Source organism: Pan paniscus, chromosome 10 (genome assembly GCF_029289425.2).
Source record: "Pan paniscus chromosome 10, NHGRI_mPanPan1-v2.0_pri, whole genome shotgun sequence".
Lineage (NCBI taxonomy): Eukaryota > Metazoa > Chordata > Mammalia > Primates > Hominidae > Pan > Pan paniscus.
In genome coordinates, this window is record NC_073259.2 from 34,468,623 (window position 1) to 34,488,375 (window position 19,753).

Genomic DNA, 19,753 nt, shown 5'->3' on the forward strand with positions numbered 1-19,753 from the left:
AATTCTCAGGTTATGTAAAAAAGAAACAAAGCATAATGTATACAAGAGCGATTATTTTTAAAATGCATACTGTAGAATGATTTCATTCATTCATTATTAAGTCAGCTTTTTTTTTTTTTTTTTTTTTTAACTCCAAGCACTGCCAAATATATTACAAAATGGCCTGGTGAGCACAAATTTAAGGTGAGAGTTGGGTTGCCTGATCATTGCTGCTTATGCAGTGGGGTAGATATTTGCCTCTTTTGTGAGAAAGAACTGCTTCTCAAAATCTCAGTTCTTTTCCTTTGTTTGAGGATGGAGGTAGACAGAGCTCACCTCAAACAATAGAATCTGAAATTGCCTGATAATTGCCTTGCCAGCTTCCTCCAAAGCTGGCCAGAAGCTCATGGAGAATCAACCTGGAGGCCAACTGGCAGCCTCAGAGGCAATGCAAACTTTTTCCAGGACATAAGAGAAGGGTGCTGCCATTGGAGCTGGTGTGCAGTGCAGGAGGTGGCTGGGCCTCAGATGTGCAGTCCAGGGCTTGGCAGTATGGCAGCAGGGTCCTCACTGAACTGGTTTCATCATGTTTGACTGTGGATATCGAAGGCTTTCCATTGCTTTAGGCTTCTCAGTGAAACTGAATTACTCAATAGTCTTTCCATAAATTTATTTCGCTGCTTTAATAGATTGGAACCAGGCTATGGTGCTTGCAGTTAATGTTCTGAATTGGGCCAAGTTTGTATAGGCATAGACACTTGTGCAACAATTTTTAGCTGTGATTTTGACAAAATAGATTGATCGCAGAAAAATATGTTTTAAAGCATATATCTATTTAATAGTGTGTCTAGAATATTGAGTTATCCAACACTTTCTTAATGTGTGACCTTGGGAAAAGTAGGGACAAAATCCTGCTTACCTCAAAAGCCTGTTTTTAGAATTAAATTAAAAACATATACACAAAATATTTGGCTGAAGTAAACATTTTATAAATATGATCTGCTATTTATAATAAATGCATTCTAATGTTACAATAGAAAGAATACACTTTTTTAGAATTAATTTGACATTTAAATTTTGCTTCTGCTTCATTCTGATAATGTTGACAATTTTATTTAATGTCTTGGTCTCATCTTGTTTAAATACCTTATTGTATTGATTCACAGACTTACATATGTGAAATAACCTAGGCAAAAGGTTTAAAGAAGTAATATTAGAAGCTACCTATTTTATGCAGTATTTTTTAGAATATTGTATTAAGTCTTTACAAAACTTGATTTTATGGTGAGAAGGCTTGAGTCAGAGAATTTAAGTGATTGCCTGGAGCTACACAGCTAGTAAAGAGGACAACCTGTAATTAAACTCAAATCCATATGACTCAAAAGTCTTTGTAACTCATGCATGAGGTGCATGGTAAGCACTGAATACACTTTAGTTCCTATACTGTTTTCCTCTTAATTTAAACAAATATATTTACTTGAAAAAAAGATGGTGGGGGGAAGATGAGTGATAAATTATAATAAAAGAAAAGTGACTGGAGATCATTGGTCTCTTGTTCTCTCTGCCCAAGGATTAGAACATGCAAGGTTATTAGATGCAGTGTCAGAAGGTCATGTATACTCACAAGAGACTGAGTGAAATCTCCTTTTCTTCACTTCTCACTCTAATAGTGTCTCTGGCTTCCATTTACTTTTCTGTATAATAGAGGTATTATTGGTGTTTTTATAAGGAATGGATGCAATAAATATCAACTGTACCTAGACTGAAAATAAAAGATATTAAGTTTCCTTTCATTAGGAGAAAATAATACACAATTGGAATCCTCAACCCAACTAAAACAACATCTAATTTAGCTAGACTTGGGGCATCAGCAAAAACTGTGAACACTGTAAGCCAAAAATAAAACTCTAAGCACTGTCAGCCAACTGTATGGACCCCTCTTCTAAGCCAAGGGCATTCCAAAGTGAACGTGAAACACAAGTTTCGGTCATGATGGAAATGGGTGGTCAGACATAACTCATTATGCCCTCCTCCCTTTGGAATTCAGGCACAACTGACCAGCATTAACATTAAAAGAGACTTGAGGACAATATATTATTTTTGAAGCCTGCTACCTGGAGGCTTCATTTACAAAATGTAAACCTTGGTCTCCACCACCTCTTATCTTAACCAAGGAACTCCCTTCTGTTGATTCCAAGTCTTGATAAACTCTTTTGGGCAATTGCCTGTCAGAAAATCTCGGAATCTACCTATGACCTAGAAGCCCTCCATCTGGCTTCGAGTTGTCCTGCCTTTCCAGACTGAACCAATGTACATCTTACATGTATTGATTGATGTCCTATGTCTCCCTAAAACATATAAAACCTAGCTGTAACCCGACCACCTTGGGCACATGTTCTCAAGGCCTCCCAAGGCTGTCATGGCATGTCCTTAATCTTGGCAAAATAAACTTCTAAATTGATTGAGATCTGTCTCAGATACTTTTGGTTTACAATTCCAATAGTAATTGTAAAAAGCCATTAAGCTAGGTCTCTGCAATGATCAGGAAATTGGATCAAAATTATGTATGTTGCTTTAATTTTCTATGGTTTGTCAATGCAGCAGAAATAGAGAACCAAGACTAGATAGTCTGGCTTCATGACATCATTCATTAAGACAATTGGCAGGGAGAACTCATCTAATTCATGTATTGATTTCAATTATCCAAGGATACATTCATGTATATTTGTACAAAATTGTTTTTTCTGCCATTTAAACTCTTTCATAAAGTGAGTATTTGGTTTGTCTGGTTTCACTTATTTTAGAGCCCAAAGTAAAGACTATTCTGCAATTGTATTCTGTTTATTATGACATATGTGTTGCATTGTTTTCTTTTTGTTTTGTTTTGCTAGGGTACTGTTTAGGAATATGCTCAGCATACTTATCTGAGAATAAATTCATTTAAAATATTAATTTTCTTATTTATTTAACCATGAAAATGATAAATTTTGGATTCAGCCTTGATTTATCATCCCCCAAATCCAAACAAGCACATGCAAACAGACCTGTTGTTTTAGGTCCTAAATACTTTCACATTTTTCCCCTTCCAGCTTTACCATACAGCCTGATGTCAAGCTCTTACCATCTCCTGCAACTACAGCCTTGTATTGGCCCCACCTATATTCAATCTTGGGCCTCTCAAATGCAGTCTCCACACAATTCATGGAATGATCTACGTAGATGCAAATTTGATCAGGTCATTCTCAGGTTTAAAACCTCAACAGCTCCACATAGCCTGAGGCTAAAACTAAGTCTCCTTAACAGGACAGAAAAGCAAAAAGTTACCATAATTTAACCCCTCATGCCACTTCATCTTATGTTTATACTCAAGTGACACAGAACTACGTGCAAATTCATAGACATGCTATGCTAGTTCGTACTCCCATGTCTTTGCTCATGTTATTTTCATTCTTAGAATGCTTTTATTCCACCTTTGGTCTAGCTAACCCTCATCATCCTATAATATTTAGCTTTGGCATTATTTCCTCCAATAAGTTTTCCTCATCTGTCTCTCACCACCAGGCTGATTAGGTGCTTCCACAGCATTTTGTGTATATCTCTGTTGCTATCATTTCCTCAATAAAATGTAAAACAATCAACTTGCCTATTTACTTTCCTGAGAGCTACTTTTCTGAGAGCTCCTTTAAAGCATATATCCTTTAAAGCAGAGGATATATGATCATCATCTTTTATGTCAGCACCTAGCACAATGCCTGGAATGTTGCCTAGAAGATGTATAATAAATATTTGATTGTGGCATAATCTGCCAGAAAATTTGTTTTCTGCTCAATTTTAAATGCCTTACTGAAATTTTTCACATTTATCAGCTGATTCATATTTTGCTTCAAGTCCAATGTGAAAGCATCACAGTCATAGAAGACTTACCAGTTAGCAAAGCTCTGTTTCTTGTTGCTGGATATAAATGCAGATGGACCCCTTGAGAGCTTGCCTTGCAATGAACATTCCTAGAGGAGATTTGAATAGAATTTTTATATTGAGTTCCGTCAACTCTGGGGGACTTTTACAATTAACTAATTTAAGTCAGCTTTAAATCTGTCCCACCAAATTCTCTGGCAAGGGCAATGTGGTCTTGCTAACAGCAAAAAACCAAGCCTGAAACTGGGTTGTCTTGGATATTAGGAAAAAAAACATATTATTTTTTCAAACAGAATGAGTAATGAATAAAAGGCTGATAATGGTTTATTTAAAAGAAAGAAAAGAAAATTCAAGAAGCTATTCAAAAGTCCCAGATTTCATACCAAAGACATAATGGTCTATTTTCATATAAATAGTTTCATTACAATGAAAAAAAGAATAACCTTTTTCCCTCCTGAGTTCAAGTCTGTCCAGCAATGGCTGAACTCTTATTCATTAGTTGACTAATGATGAAAGCTTACTTTTTACTAATACTGTATAAAGGCCAAAGGCAGACCTTTGCAAATGTAAGGACTGGGCTCAGCATTATGTGTTAAAGGAAGTAAAAATCAAAGCAAATTAGACTAGGAGAAAGAGCTTTCAAAGAATAGTATTATCTTTAGCAGTCCTAAGAGTAGCTCCTCTTTTTTGTGATCCAACTAGTCAACAAATAATTACTGAGGAAATCATATGTGAATAGCACTCAGGGTATGGGACAGAGGAGGGGGACAGGGAGGATAAACAATAGAGCAAGGGAGCCCCTTTTACATGTCAAGCATGGTTCTAAGTACTTTGCATAAGTTAACTCATTAATGATTCACAACCCTAGGAGGCAAGCATTATCATTATCTTCATCTTACTTATGTGAAAACGGAGCTGCAGAACTGAAATAATGTGCTGGGTTTTCAGCTTTTACTCTGACTGCAGTGTCTGGGCTGGGGGTAAAATGATTAGGACAGAAATAGACATCACTCCATGAGTGCCAGTGCCACTCATGAAAATAAAATTATGGGCACTTGTGGAGTGATGTCTATTCCTGTGATATTCATATATTTGTTTTAGTCACCACATCATCCCTGGCAGGAGAAAAGTGTTTGGTAAACTGGAGGCACTCGGCAAATATTTATTGAGTCAATTCATTAAACAAAGGAAACAAAGGCATCATTTTAGAAGGTTCAGAAAGATAAAAGAAAATGGGAAGAGAACAAATTTATTGACTGGCCTTCTTTGGGATAGACACCATCACTCCTCAGTCAATAGCTTAGTGGTGTTGTTACAAACAATAATTCTAGTACTAGACTAGCTGGTTTCAAATCCTACCTCTGCCACCCTCTAATCATGTAGACTTGGGGACACCTACTCTCTCTATACTTCACTGCCCTCATCAGTAAAACGGGGATAACAGTAACTACTCAAAATATTAATATGAGGATTAAATAAGTGAATATATCAAAATGTTTATTAGAATAGTGCTTTTGCAATGTTAGCTATTGTTGCTATTAGTTACATTTAATTTAACCATAATTAACCATATTTAATACCCTAACTAGAGAAGAATCCAAATCAGCTCTGCTTTGAACATTGTATGCCCTGTAATAAATGTTTACATTTCCATTGATCATTAGAATATCTGTTTTTATCAAGACTGAGTAATATAAATGTTCCTTGACAATTGACAATTGACACAGATTCTGTTCTCTCAGGTTCCATGTGTTTGAATTAAATCTGTGTGAGAGCAGTAGTGGCCTAAAATCATACTAGGGGATATCTGTTTAATGACTTGCTGAGAGCATCAGACAGGCCTTAAGAGAGAGCCCAGTGAATTGAAGCTTACCTGTTAGCTGACATTGTAATTGGAATTTCTCAACAGACCAACAAAGTAATCAACAGTCATTGAAAATGGATGGCCCCTTAATTCTGAGCAATGGTCCTTCTGGACCACGATTCAAGCAAAATGACACAACAGCACAGGGCAGTCTGCTTTACTAACTTCAATGCTATGTTCCTAGTCTAAAGACAGGCAGACCAAATGATGATGCATTTTGCATCTCTTCTCAACCCTTAATTTTTTCTTTTAAGTATTCTTTTGGTTTTGTTTTTTGTTTTTTAATTTTTGAGACGGAGTCTTTCTCTGTCCTACAATGGTGCAATCTCAGCTCACTACAAGCTCCGCCTCCCAGGTTCAAGTGGTTCTCTTGCCTCAGCCTCCCGAGTAGCTGGGATTATAGGCGCACGCCACAAAGCCCGGCTCTTTTTTGTAGTTTTTGTAAAGACGGAGTTTTTTTATGTTGGCCAGTCTGGTCTCGAACTCCTGGCCTCAAGTGATCCGCCCACCTCGGCCTCCCAGAGTGCTGGGATTACAGGCATGAGCCACTGCACCAGGGCAATTTTTTTCTTTTAAGATACCTGTTTTTATAGGAAGTAACTATTGCGTTTCTCTATGGTGGGGGTGGGGGGTGGAATGGAGATTCTCTGGCCATCTATAATTCATTCTAAGGGCAAAAGGATTCAGACCTCAAACTTCTTAGCAAACTCACTTTTTCCATATGGTAAAATCAAATAATTTTTATCCTGTCTCCAAGGTTGGTTTATTTCATCCCTGAATCAGTGGAAAAGAGGCACATTAAATGATAATCATGTGCTCAATTTCAGGTTGTTAGACTCTCACTGTTGACCTTTATATGTTAGCCTGTTTATGAAAACAAATCATGGGGAATGCAGTCAGCAAATTCGGGCCTTTATGGAAAAAGGAAAAAAAGCTTCGGACTTAAGCAAGAGGCTATGATAAAAGCACTTGCTGCGCAAATATATTTAGTCAGTAAGACAGTGAACTAGAAAACCAAATTAGGATCTTTAATTTAAAAATCTAGAGCTTAGTGGGAAATGCTTAAAGAGAAAACTCACTGAGCTAGTAGAGTGATTTGTTGTAGAAAGCAGTCCCATTGAACATGATGTAGATTTGTTTCCTAGTTTGAAAGAATATAGAAGAGAGTTACAGGACAGAATAAAGCTTCCACAACTCTTGACTAAGGATACTTGGGAGATAAACAGAAAATAAGAATAACATTTAAATTTGAAGAATGTCGATTTTTCATTTTTTATCCAAAGTAGAAAAAAGGGACACATCAAGATACTGTATACACTTAAATATAAAATTTGAAATGCTATACTTACTATATTATCCCAAGAATAAGATAAAACAGTGTATATATTTCCAGATACTTGCCTGAAAATTTCTTAAAATTGATTTTTTGTCAAAATGAGAACAAATAATTATATTGGAAGTTGTAAATGGGTAAAGGATTCTAGAATACTAGGAGAGAAGCAGAGTAAATTGTACCAGTTGTTAATCACAAATCAAGCTTACACAATTCTCATTAGAAAGATAATTCCAATAGTCTATTATTTGAGGCATTTTAGACACAAGTAAAAAGTGCTTTGTCTGATATTGAGACTTCTTGGTAAGGAATGGCATTTGAAAACCTGGAAAAACCTGCATTACTGTGTAGGTTTAGCAAGAGGAACCAAAAAAGGGTAGTAAGCTGATTGGACTTTATGTCTAGGGTGAAAGAAAGGATTTGCAGCAGCAGCATATCAGAGCTAGAGAAATAGTCATGAATATTGAGAAGTTTTAAAGTGCAAATGGTAAAATGAAAAGAGAATAGATATGATACTCCACTACATACAAAGACAAAGACAAATTCCAGAAATAAGGCATAGTGGCCAAAAGTGGAGGGTCTTGGGCTAGAGAAATGTTAGAAGGAAGTAAGAAGTGGACAGATGTATGAAAGGAGAGCCTCAAAGGATTCCATGATTGAGGTGATTCTGAAGTCTCTTCTCCAAAGACAGACCACCCAGTTCCATGCTCTTCTTCAAATAGGTTTTTCTGGTAGTACAGAGGGATTACAAAATCAACTAAACACCATTATTAATGAGGACCGTAAAAGCTTTCCCCATGGCAGTATGCAATAATAATTGTTAATTCAAGTAGATGAAGCATTCATTCATTCTCCCATTCAGTCAGCAAAAATAATGCATGGAAAGGATTTGCACAGTACATGGCAAATAGTCGTTCTCATTAAAGGGTAACAGGCATTCTTTCCTTCTTCCTTATTAGTATTACACTAATATTAAAATTATTATTACTACTAGTCTTAGTTTTACTCATTGCCAAATTCTTGTTCTAGACAACCAATTATTGAGAGCAATGACTATGATTAACTTTTTTTTCCATTTTTTTTCCTTTAGCACCTAATATTGCATACAAGACATAGCTGACTGGCATTCGATGACTGTTGAATAAAGACATTAATGATGGAAAGACAAAATACAGATGTCTTTGCAAAGGTGCAGCTTAAGGGCTTATAGGCACCTATAAATCAGTGTGATTAGTGCTTTAGTAGAGATCTGCACAGGGGGTTGTCAGATCACAGAAGATAATTAATTAACCAAGGTAAGTTAGGAAGCAAGACACTCAGAGAAGACACAGCATATTTGGAGAGTAATAAAATAGAACTGCTAAAAATGAGTAATATAACCATTGAAATTTAAACAGAGAAAAAGCAATTTAAATGTTAAACAGAAGATGAAGTATAGCTAAAGAAAAACTTAATAACCCATAATATTCTTGAAATTAATTTAACAAATGTTTATTGTGATGCTACTATGTGCAAAGGATTATTCTAGGCACCAGGGTTACATTAGCTAACAAAGCAAAGTCTACCATCATGTTTCTAATACAAATGGAGGAAGCAGATAATAATCCAAAACCACCAGAAAATATTTATAAACATAACATAGAAATACGCACAATAACAAGGAGTTAAAAGGGTAAGGAGGAAATGCCAGCCTGCTGGTGTTGGGGGTATTAACAACATATTATATAAAAGTTAATAAGCAAAAGCCTCTATAAGAATATGACTTTCGAGCAGAGAGTTACAGGAAGTGAGGGATCAAATGACTCAGATATCTGGGGGAAACAGATTCTCAGAAGGAAATTACAGATGCAAAGATCTTGAAGCAAGAATGAATTCTGGCACAGAGAGGAAAAAATATTCACTCAGAAATATGCCCAGAGTGGTGGTTACAAGGGCGTGTTGCCCTTGGTCTGCTAATCTCCTTCTATGCATGGTAGATAATTCTTGTCTCATGATTGTCTTTGCTGAAACTGGTTTTTTTCTTTCATTAGAAGGGTTGGACCAAACTTGGTTTCTGCTTATGTAGTTGTTTAGCTCACTTTCAATGTACATATTTATAGATATATTTTATTGAGGCTTTGCAAAATGGCTGCTTCTCATGGCTTTTTTTTCTGGGGACTGCCTTTTCTTTCCAGGTGGCTCCCCACCTTTCTGATAATGTCTTTATGATATGAGTTCTATGTTATTTGTCCATTTGCCTCTCTTGCGCGTGATCATGGTTCTACCATATTTAGGATGTTGTTTTCCCTTTGCACTCTCTGTTATTGTACTAATAAAGGAAGAGGAGAGAGATCATCTTTCATAGAAAGAGCACTTTTCTCATTAGGGCAGCATCATGATGCTTGTGTATTAAGACTTCATGGCTTAACTGCTTTGTGCCTTCTGCCCAGGGATGATAGTGCCATATCCAGCCAATCTGAATATGTGACCCTATCGGCAGACATATCTCTCTTGTGGCAATGGAGTCATCTTGTACAATAAGTTGCTACCATTGAGCATTAAACTCATCAGTGGTTTTTTTTCATCAAATGAAAAAAAAAATGCCCAGGACATTCTCTATAACAAAGACCTACTATCCTGGGAAAAAGACTTCTCAGAGCTTTATTACACCCAACAGGAGCAGTGTTTACCCAACTTCATTCCCATCTAGCAATTCTGTCTCACCTGAAAGGGGAGAACAAAACTAGGAAATACTGGTGTAGATCACAGCCCAGGAACACAGGTCTAGTAAAGGACTAAGATCCCATCATAAGATTATAGAAGGATTCCTTTAACATACTTGCTACCACCACATCAACAGGGTACTAGTGTATATAGTAATAGTGAGTAATAGTGGAGAACAGTTAAAAAAACTGCAAGGCACAGACTCTATTTACATATGAGTTTTTAGGGAAGCCCAAAGACAGTAGAGAATAAAAAAACAGAATCTCATAGAATGTGAAGTCTCTGGAACATATGGCTAAAGCAAATATTGAACACAGTACAACTCCTAGCCAAAATAACATAAAACCTCACATAAATGGCCATATACCTCCGTTCTTATTATCTAATACATCATGTAAGTCTTTCAACAATAAAACATTTCAACAAAAGTAAAACATGTTAAAGGACAAGAAAAATCAGTTCAATATTTAAAAATACCATTTACAACAGCACCAAATACACAGAGAAGCTACATGTGGAAAACTACCAAACTTCAATGAAAGAGATCAGTGCAGATCTAATAAATGGAGGGATATTTTATATAAATATTCCACCAGATTCAATATTGTTGGATGTCAGTTCTTCCCAATTTTTTCTATAGAGTCAATGCAATCCCAACAAAAATTCCAGCAGGCTATTTATAAATATTCACGAACTGATTCTAAAGTTTACATGGAAAATCAAAAGACCTAGAACAACCAACCTAATACTGAGGGACTTAACACTAGCTGATTTCAGGACCTACTCTAAAGCTACAATAATCAAAAGAGATTGGTATCAATAACAACAACCAAAAATAGGCACATAGCTGGGCATGGTGGCACACGCCTGTAGTCCCAGCTACTCGGGAGGCTGAGGCAGGAGAATTGCTTCAACCCAGGAGGCAGAGGTTGCAGGTTGCAGTGAGCCAAATTCCAGCCACTGCACTCCAGCCTGGGTGACAGAGGGAGAGTCCGTCATAAATAAATAAATAAATAAATAAATAAATAAATAAATAAATGCCCATAGATAAATCAATGAGAATAAAACCCCAGAAATATACCAAAATGAATGTGCTCAACTGATATTTGAAGAAAGAGCAAAAGCAATTCAACCAAGAAAAGATAGCATGTTCAGATAATTAAATGTCTGTATGAAAAAGGGGAGAGGGACATCCAGACACAGACTATACACTTTTCACAAAATTTAGCTCAAAATACCTTGCAGACCTAAATGTTAAACTATAAAGCTTCTAGAAGAAAACAAGAAAATATCTCAGTGACATTGGTTTTGGCAATTTTTAAGAATAACACAAAAGGCACAATTTGTGAAAGAACTAAAAACAGATTTAATTAAAGTAAATTTTGCTTTATGAAAGACATTGTTAAGAGAACAAAAAGATAAGACTAGAAAAAATATTTGGAAAATACAGATCTGATGAAGAATGTGTATCTGAAATATACAAACACTTAAAACTCAAAAATAAAAAAGCAAGCAACCCAATTTAAAAATGGGGAAGAAATCCAGAGGCACTGCATTAAAAAAGATAAACAGATGGAAAATAAGGATATAAAAGAATACTCAACATCATTTTCCATTAGGGAATTGCAAATTAAAATAATAATGACATGCCAGTACACACCTATTAGAATGGCTAAATTCCAAAAAACTGACGATACAACATACTGGCCAAGATATCGAGTGACAGAAATTGTCATTTATTGCTGGTGGGAAAGAAAAATCATACTGCTACTTTGGAAGACATTTTGACAATCTCTTTCAAAGTTAAACAATTCTTACTATATATCCAGTAATTTTTTCCTAGACATTTATGCAACTGATTTAAAACCTAAGTCTACAGAAAAACATGGACATGAATGATTTTAAGTTTTGTTTTCATAATCACCAAAATCTAGAAGCACTCAAAATGGCCTGCAATAGGAGAACGGATAAACTATGGTACAGCCATGTATTGGAATATTATTTGACAATAAAAATAAATTAGCTATGAAGCCACAAAAATACATAAATGAACCTTAAATATGTATTGTTAACTGGAAAAAAAAGCCCATCTGAAAGGACTACATACTGCATGATTCCATTTATATGACACTCTGGTAAAGGCAAAACTATAGAGACTGTCACAATATCAGTGATTTCCTGGGGCTGGAGGAGAAAAGGGTAGGGCTAAAGAAAGGACAGGTGATCTCCTATAGTGGAAAAATTATTTTGTATTATATTGTAATTGTAAATATATAACTATGCATTTGTCAAAACTCACAGAGATTTCCAGGACAAAGAATGAATGTTAATATATGCAAATTTAAAAAATCATTTAGCAGGTAAGAGGATCTCAGGATGGAATGCAGAATGTGACAAAACAATCTAATTGTGCTACAAAGATATTAACTCAATTGAATGGAAGAAAGGTTTTGGAAATGAGTGGACTGTAAGACTCAAGGCAAAAGGAGCTACACTTCAGTGCTACACTTGAGTTAATAATTTTTTTTTCCCATAATGGCACAGATGAACAATTTTGAAATCACTCTGCATGTATACTGAAAAGTAAGTAAACAGATAACACGTGATTGAAACCAAGTTCTCATTGCTGGAGTGGGAATTTTCAGACATGCAAGGAGAGGAGACTAGTATGGTTCATGTGGTAATGGATTAAAGTTTGAAATATCACTATGATCTCATTCTTAGCAATATAGATGCAAATGGTTACATATAGAAATATGTATAGATAAGATGTACATGGGTTACATGTGCTGGTTAATTTTATGTGTCAGCTTGACTGGACTAAGGAATGTCCAGAGAGCAGGTAAAATGTTATTTCTGAGTGTGTCTGTGAGTGTTTCTAGAAGAGATTACCATTTGAATCATAGACTGAGTACAGAACGTCACCCTCACTATTGTAGGTGAACATCATCCAGTTGGGTGAGGACCTGAATAGACAAAAAAGCCAAGGGAAGGGTTTTTTGAGCTGAGACTTTCATCTTCTTCTGCACTCTGACATTGGTGTTGCTGGTTCTTGAGCTTTCAGATTTTCATCAGATTTTTACACCTGTGGGCCCCAGTTCTCAGGTCTTTGGGCTGAATCACACTACCCACTTTCCTTGTTCTCCAGTTTAGAGATGGCAGACTGTGGCACATCTTAGCCTCTATAACTATGTGAACCAATTTCTATAATAAATCTCCTCATATATACATGTGTATGTGTATGTGTATATGTATGTATGTGTATGTATCCTGTTGGTTCTGAAGAACCCTGACTAATACAGTATACATAAATATATTTCATACTCTGTTAGCTAAGAGGGCCTAGAAGCATCAATACCCTAGTAGCAACAACTGCCTAGGTTTTGGTGTCTAATTCCATTCTCCAATAAAAGGAACAAGGAGCTTGGATCATCTTGTGCAGACAATAAGCTCGAACAGAACAAAGCAAAATGAAACAAAACCCCACAATGTTGGGGATTTTCCAAAAGGACATAGGAACCAACTGAAAGAGCTCTAGTGGCCAAAATGAGAACATTTTGAGCAATGAAGTATTATTGGATTACAACCCAAAGTATAAAATAAACATCCTTGAGTTGTCACTGACATAAATAAATGTGAGGAGAAATAAATAAATGAGAGAATAAATATATTTCTGGTACAAAAGAATTTTAAACAATTTATGTAGATGTAACACACTCAAGGATGAATCATAGCTTTTTATTCCACAAGGGGGAGCTGTGCCTAGTAACTTCCTTCAAAGGGTACAGTATAAAAAGAGGGAAAAGGAAAAGAGAAATTTTACAGTGGAGAAAACTAACAAATGCTACCTCAGTCAGGAGTTCAAGATTAATAACAGAGATTCATCATGTTGGTAGTATATACCCTTGGTATGGTATGGTGAAGATGGCACTCTGTCAGCCTCCTCCCCAAAACCCATAACCCTGGTTTAATCATAAGAAAAACTTCAGAGCAATTCCAATAGAAGGGCATTCTACAAAATACCTAACCAATATTCCTCAAAACTGTTAAGGTCATCAAAAACAAGGCAAGTCTGAGAAACTGTCATAGCCAAGAGAAGCCAAAGGAAACACGACAACTCAATGTAATGTGGTATCTTTCATGGGATGCTGGATAAGGAAAATGACATTAGTAAAAACTAAGGGAATCTAAATAAAATGTATGCTTCAGTTAATCCTAATATATTAATATTGCCTCATAAATTGTAACAAACACACCAAACTAATGTAAGATATTGATAGGGAAAACTGTGTGGGGTTGTATGGGGTATAGGTATATGGGAACTCCCTAAACTATCTTCCCAATGTTTCTGTAAATCTAAAACTATTTTTAAAAGTAAAGTTTATTAAAATTTTTAAAAACATAGTGTGAAATCTTATTTGTATAAGGACATGTTAATTATGGAATGAAATAGCATGCATAATATTGGTTTGGCTCTGTGTCCCCACCCAAGTCTCATCTGGAATTGCAATCCCCAGATGGTGGGGGTGGGCGGACAGGGTGGGAGGTGATGGGATCACAGGGGCAGTATCCTCCATGCTGTTCTCATGACAGTGAGTGAGCTCTCACAAGGTCTGATAGTTTAACAGTGTGTGCCAATTCCTTCCTTGCTCTGCCATGATAAGATGTGCTTGCTTCACCTTTGCCTTCCACCATGGTTTAAGTCTCCTGAGGCCTCCCAACCATGCTACTGCACAGTCTGCAGAAGTGTGAGTCAATTAAATCTCTTCTCTTCATAAATTATCCAGTCTCAGGTAGTTATTTATAGCAGTGTGAGAACAGACTAAAAACAATGCATAAATTTAAAAAATTAAGCAAGGGGAACACACCTGAGACTACAGGTGGGCATTGGGTGTTGTAATCCAAATGGTGTAATCTGAGCAGGCCTCTTTGAAAAGCTGACATTTGAATTGTGGCTTAAAGGAGGTAAGGAGGTGAAGACAGGAGACACAGTAGATATCTGGTGGAAGTATGTTTCTAGGAGAGAGAAATATGGGTGGGAATGCCTAGAAATGGGTGGTGTTTGGCATCCTCAGAGAGAAGTGAGAAGGTTATAGAGGGAACAAGGTAGCAGGACATGAGGTCACTCAAAACGATTGATTGTGGATGCACAGATCTTGGAAGACCTCTTATTTTTACTCTGAAAAAAAACAAATAGGACCCTTTGATTTGGCTCATTTTATTTATTTTTTGAGACAAAGTCTTGCTCTGTCACCCAGGCTGGAGTGCAGTGGTACAATCTTGACTCACTGCAGCCTGGAACTCCCAGGCTCAAGTGATCCTCCCACTTCAGCCTTCTGAGTTGCTGGGACTATAAGTGGGTGTCACATGCCTGCTTTTAAAAAATTTTTTATAGAGATAGTGTCTCCCTATATTGTCTACATTGGTCTTAAACTTCTGGGCTCAAGTTTTCTTTATGCCTTGGCCTCCCAAAGTGCTGGGATTTCAGGCATGAGCCACTATGCCTGACTTATTTTATTTTAACAAGGGGGATATTTAGGAAACATCATGAAAAAAATCATGTAAGAGAGGGTGAGAAAGAGAGAAAGACTATGTTCATATTGAGAGATATGTGTCTCTAAAGAGCTATGGCACTGTGATCTTTATCCACATGAAATATAGACAAATTAAATTCAAGTAACTAGTGTGAGTCATCTAACTTCAGTGGGGAGGCAGGCAATCCCTTTAACCTTACTGATAGTAACAATGTCTTCTAGCGAATGAAGAAGAGGGTTCTCTGTAGAATCTCTGGGAGTCAGCAGTGATGCCCACCTTTGGCTTAGCAACCACAGAGTATCCCACTGGCACTCAGCCTCCAGTAGCTGTTTTAGAGTCCTCCATTGCCACGGGGATAAATCAAACTTCCCTCTCCAGCGGAAAGTCTAGGGACCAAAACTAGACTTGTGGAATGAGGTTGCCCTTAGGATGCTTTCAATTATCTTGAGGAAAGGCATCCTTTGAAGGAAAGAAAGGTATTCTCACTAGAGGAGAGAGGAGAATTTGGTAAAATAGCTTCAAATTTAAAATAAGTACAATGTTATTTTTATCACAAACTAATGACCCAGGTTATATAATTGTATTTCGGCGTAAGCTTCCCAAGCATATATGGTCTTCGCATCTTACAAAATACTCTCATTATCTATGTTGGAGGATAAGGTGTTTTTGTTTGTTTGTTTGTTTGTTTTGACGGAGTCTTACTCTGTCACCAGGCTGGAGTGCAGTAGTGTGATCTTGGCTCACTGCAACCTCTGCCTCCCGGGTTCAAGTGATTCTCCTGCCTCAGCCTCCTGAGTAACTAGGACTACAGGCACTCACCACCATGCCCAGCTATTTTTTGTGTTTTTAGTAGAGATGGGGTTTCACTATGTTGGCCAGGATGGTCTCAATCTCTTGACCTTGTGATCTGCCTGCCTTGGCCTCCCATCGTGCTGGTGTGAGCCACCGTGCCCGGCCGGGATAAAGTTTAAAGGACAGTAGAAATGGTAAATACAATGAAGGGCTCCTAATCAAAGTGCTGTCTTTCTATCCCACTGAGTTTCAATCACAATCTGCGTGAGAATTCTTGGTTTGCCCAATTGCTTCCCCTGTACAATTCTTTTATAATGGAGAACAGTTTACTCAGGTAGTCCAGAATTATAGTGGTTAAGAAACCAGACTGGAAAGCCAAAGAATATACATGGATGAATAAATGGGTGGATGGATGGGTGGATGGATGGATGGCTGAAAAGGAACAAAAGAAGAAAGGAAGGAGGGAAGGAAAGAAGGAAGGAAGGAAAGAAGGAAGGAAAGGAAAGGAAGGAAGGGGAAGGGAGGGTGGAGGGAGGAAGGAAGGAAGGGGAAGGCAAGGGAAGGGAAGGAAGGAAAGGAAGGAAGGGGAAGGCAAGGGAAGGGAAGGAAGGAAAGGAAGGAAGGAAGGGGAAGGAGAAGGGAAGGAAAGGAAGGAAGAAAGGAAGGAAGGGGAAGAGAAGGGGAAGGAAGGAAGGGGAAGAGAAGGGAGGGGAAGGAAGGAAAGGAAGGAAGAAAGGAAGGAAGGGGAAGAGAAGGGGAAGGAAGGAAGGGGAAGGGAAGGAAGGAAAGGAAGGAAGGAAGGATTATTAATACATAGATGTATATCTCACCTCTGTTATTTTTGCAATATATTCCCAGTTTTGTATGTAATTTACTGGGAAGAAGAGAAGGTGGTAAACTGCAGAGAACCATTAAAATATATTTAATACCTTTAATGTCAGTACCAACAAAAATTATGAAACCATTTTACTTTAAAGCGGGTTTGCATGAGGAATTTTTGTCAGAAGTACGTAATCAGATAATTTATCCCAAAGTAGAAAAATTCTGCATCCCAAAGACGGCACTGTTACAAATTAGGATATGGGGAAGAAAAAAGATTTTATTATGAATAACAATAACGACTTGACAACAAGAATTGTTTGCAATCATTTAAAAGGCAATCCATTTAAAGTACATTGAAAGCTGCCCTTACTCAAGTGCTGGGTCAAGAACAGAGAAACCAGGGATATCCTAGCCCGGGAGGCTGTTTCATGAAATTGTGACAAGGTATTTCTGCTAGGCAGGCATAGCCTTGACAGGCACATGTTGGTTCATGGAGTGTGGAATGGATTTCATCACATGTGTCCACTAGGCTGAACACCCTTGAATACAGGACCTGAATATTACAAGACCAAAAATTGGGTGAAGAGAGAATGCTCCTCCTGCTTTGCTCTCAGTAATAATTAGGTGAAATTCCTTGGAGCCACCACAGTAGTGCTGAACCGGAGCACTAGGTGTGAAAGTTAAAAAACTCTCCAGAAACTTAAAAAAAATAATAATCTTACACATAAACAATGTAAGCTAACTGGCATATACAGAAAAGAGAGGAAAGGGGATTCTGGCTACCATTTAACTTTTGTAATTAGATGCCATTTTCACTGACATCCAGCTTCTGGTGGCAGACGTGGTACCAACTCTTAGTATACACCTTGCAGAGTTATAACCAAATGTTGTATTTTATATCTATGCCACGTAATCAAGAGACATTAAGAGGAAATAATTATTGAAGCTGCATAGGCAGGAGAAATGTGTTTTCCTCTTGTCCATACTCAGTAAAGCATTAACAGAATATTAGTATTTATATTTAGGTTTTCATGACAGTGAACCTAGAAGTCACTAGAGACAACTGCTAGGTTACTCTCTCTAGAATGTCACTGATTAGAGAACTAAGTGTTAACCTCTTTCTAAATATATGTTATTTTGTTTGTTCACTTCTTTCTTTGAGGAAATAATTGAAGAAGACATAGAAGCACATAGGGCTTTTATATTTAGAGTATGTTGATGGGACCTGAAGGATAGAAAACAAAAGGTGAGTTGAACAACTTAACCAGAGAAAATCCACTATATGCCAGATGTAACATTACACAATGAGAATATGATGGTTAATGGGATACTGACCTACTCTAGAGAGCTTAGCAATCTGGAGCAGTAGATGAAGGTGACTTTCATAGCACTCTGTCTGTACGAGACTATGCTAGCTGCTTTAGACACATATGTGATTTACCCTACAAAATACTCAATGGGGGGGGGTATTTAATTATTCCTTCTACATAGAGGAAATTGAGGATGAGAGAACTATAACTTGTCCAGCATGCAAGAGATGGAGCTGTGATTCAAACCCAGCATGATTGACAGTGAAGTTTTTCTACTTTATTAGTCTCTTCTAAGGTCAAAACTTATCCTTTTATTAACTCTTTTATACTTGGGTTTATATTATGACAATTATTGAGGTTAATTTTATTGTAAGACTATGGCTTTGAGTGGAGGTTTCATCTACCAATTAGGCATATTAACATAAAAGCACACAAGACATTACATTTATTATCACTTGACCTCTGTGTAGTCACTGTTAATGAACTTGTCAAAGTATCATCCAAGTTCAACCATTAAAATTTTAATTTTAATGTTAGATACAATTTTAGGGCTGGAGAGATTATTTGAGGTGACATTCTAGCTTTCATTTATGTCAACGAATATAAATAATCCAGTGTTGTTAAGGGGCAAATCTGTGTGAATTGGTACTCAAAAAGTAAATGTACAACATGAATTTTAATTCTGAGGTCCCTACTTTTTTGATTAATATACTTGAGAGAGACTTGAAAGTAACGAGCAGTTATTTGTTTTTACCATAGCTTAGCCTTATAAAATAAACTTCTTTAAGTGGTACATGAGTTTATTTTTTAACTACCTTTCATACATAACATTCTTTATAATGGCATTATTTAACATCTGAGTGCCAATAGTTTACCTTCTGTTGTGTGAAGAAGAAGCCACAGCTTTTTTTTTTTTTTTTTGGCTTCCAATCAACAATAAAGTGTGCGGGAGCATAACAGATGCTGACTATTTAGTTGTGCAGTTTGAGGTATTGAGGTATTGAGTTGTGCAGGAGGACTGAGCTGCCACACGCTGCCCTAGGTAAACACGCTGACTGCCATGTGCAAGGCATATTTCAAATAATATTTTTCCCACATCTTTTCCAGGATGTAAAAATGCAGAATCTGGAACCTAAGGCAAAACAGTAGTGCGAAGACGTGATGTCAAGTATTTTATCACCATAGTTATTCCAAATTTTCCATGATACTTTTCCTGTAACCTTTTCCCTCTGCAACTTCAAAGGGTTAACTTCTTCATACTCTATACCCAGTTCAGAAAATCATACCTCCTCATTTACAAGAGCAAAGCAGATGAAGTAGAATTTTCCAATGTAGCATTAGGTAGGATGTTTTCAAAAGTCTGAATGTATGATTAAGGGAGAAATTTGTCCTCTTTAATACATTGATGCATCCTCTTGAGACCAAGGATAACAATTATGGAATCTTGGAACTTAAAATTCCCATATCATAAGTCAAGTAGGTGACTTGACTTATGAATGA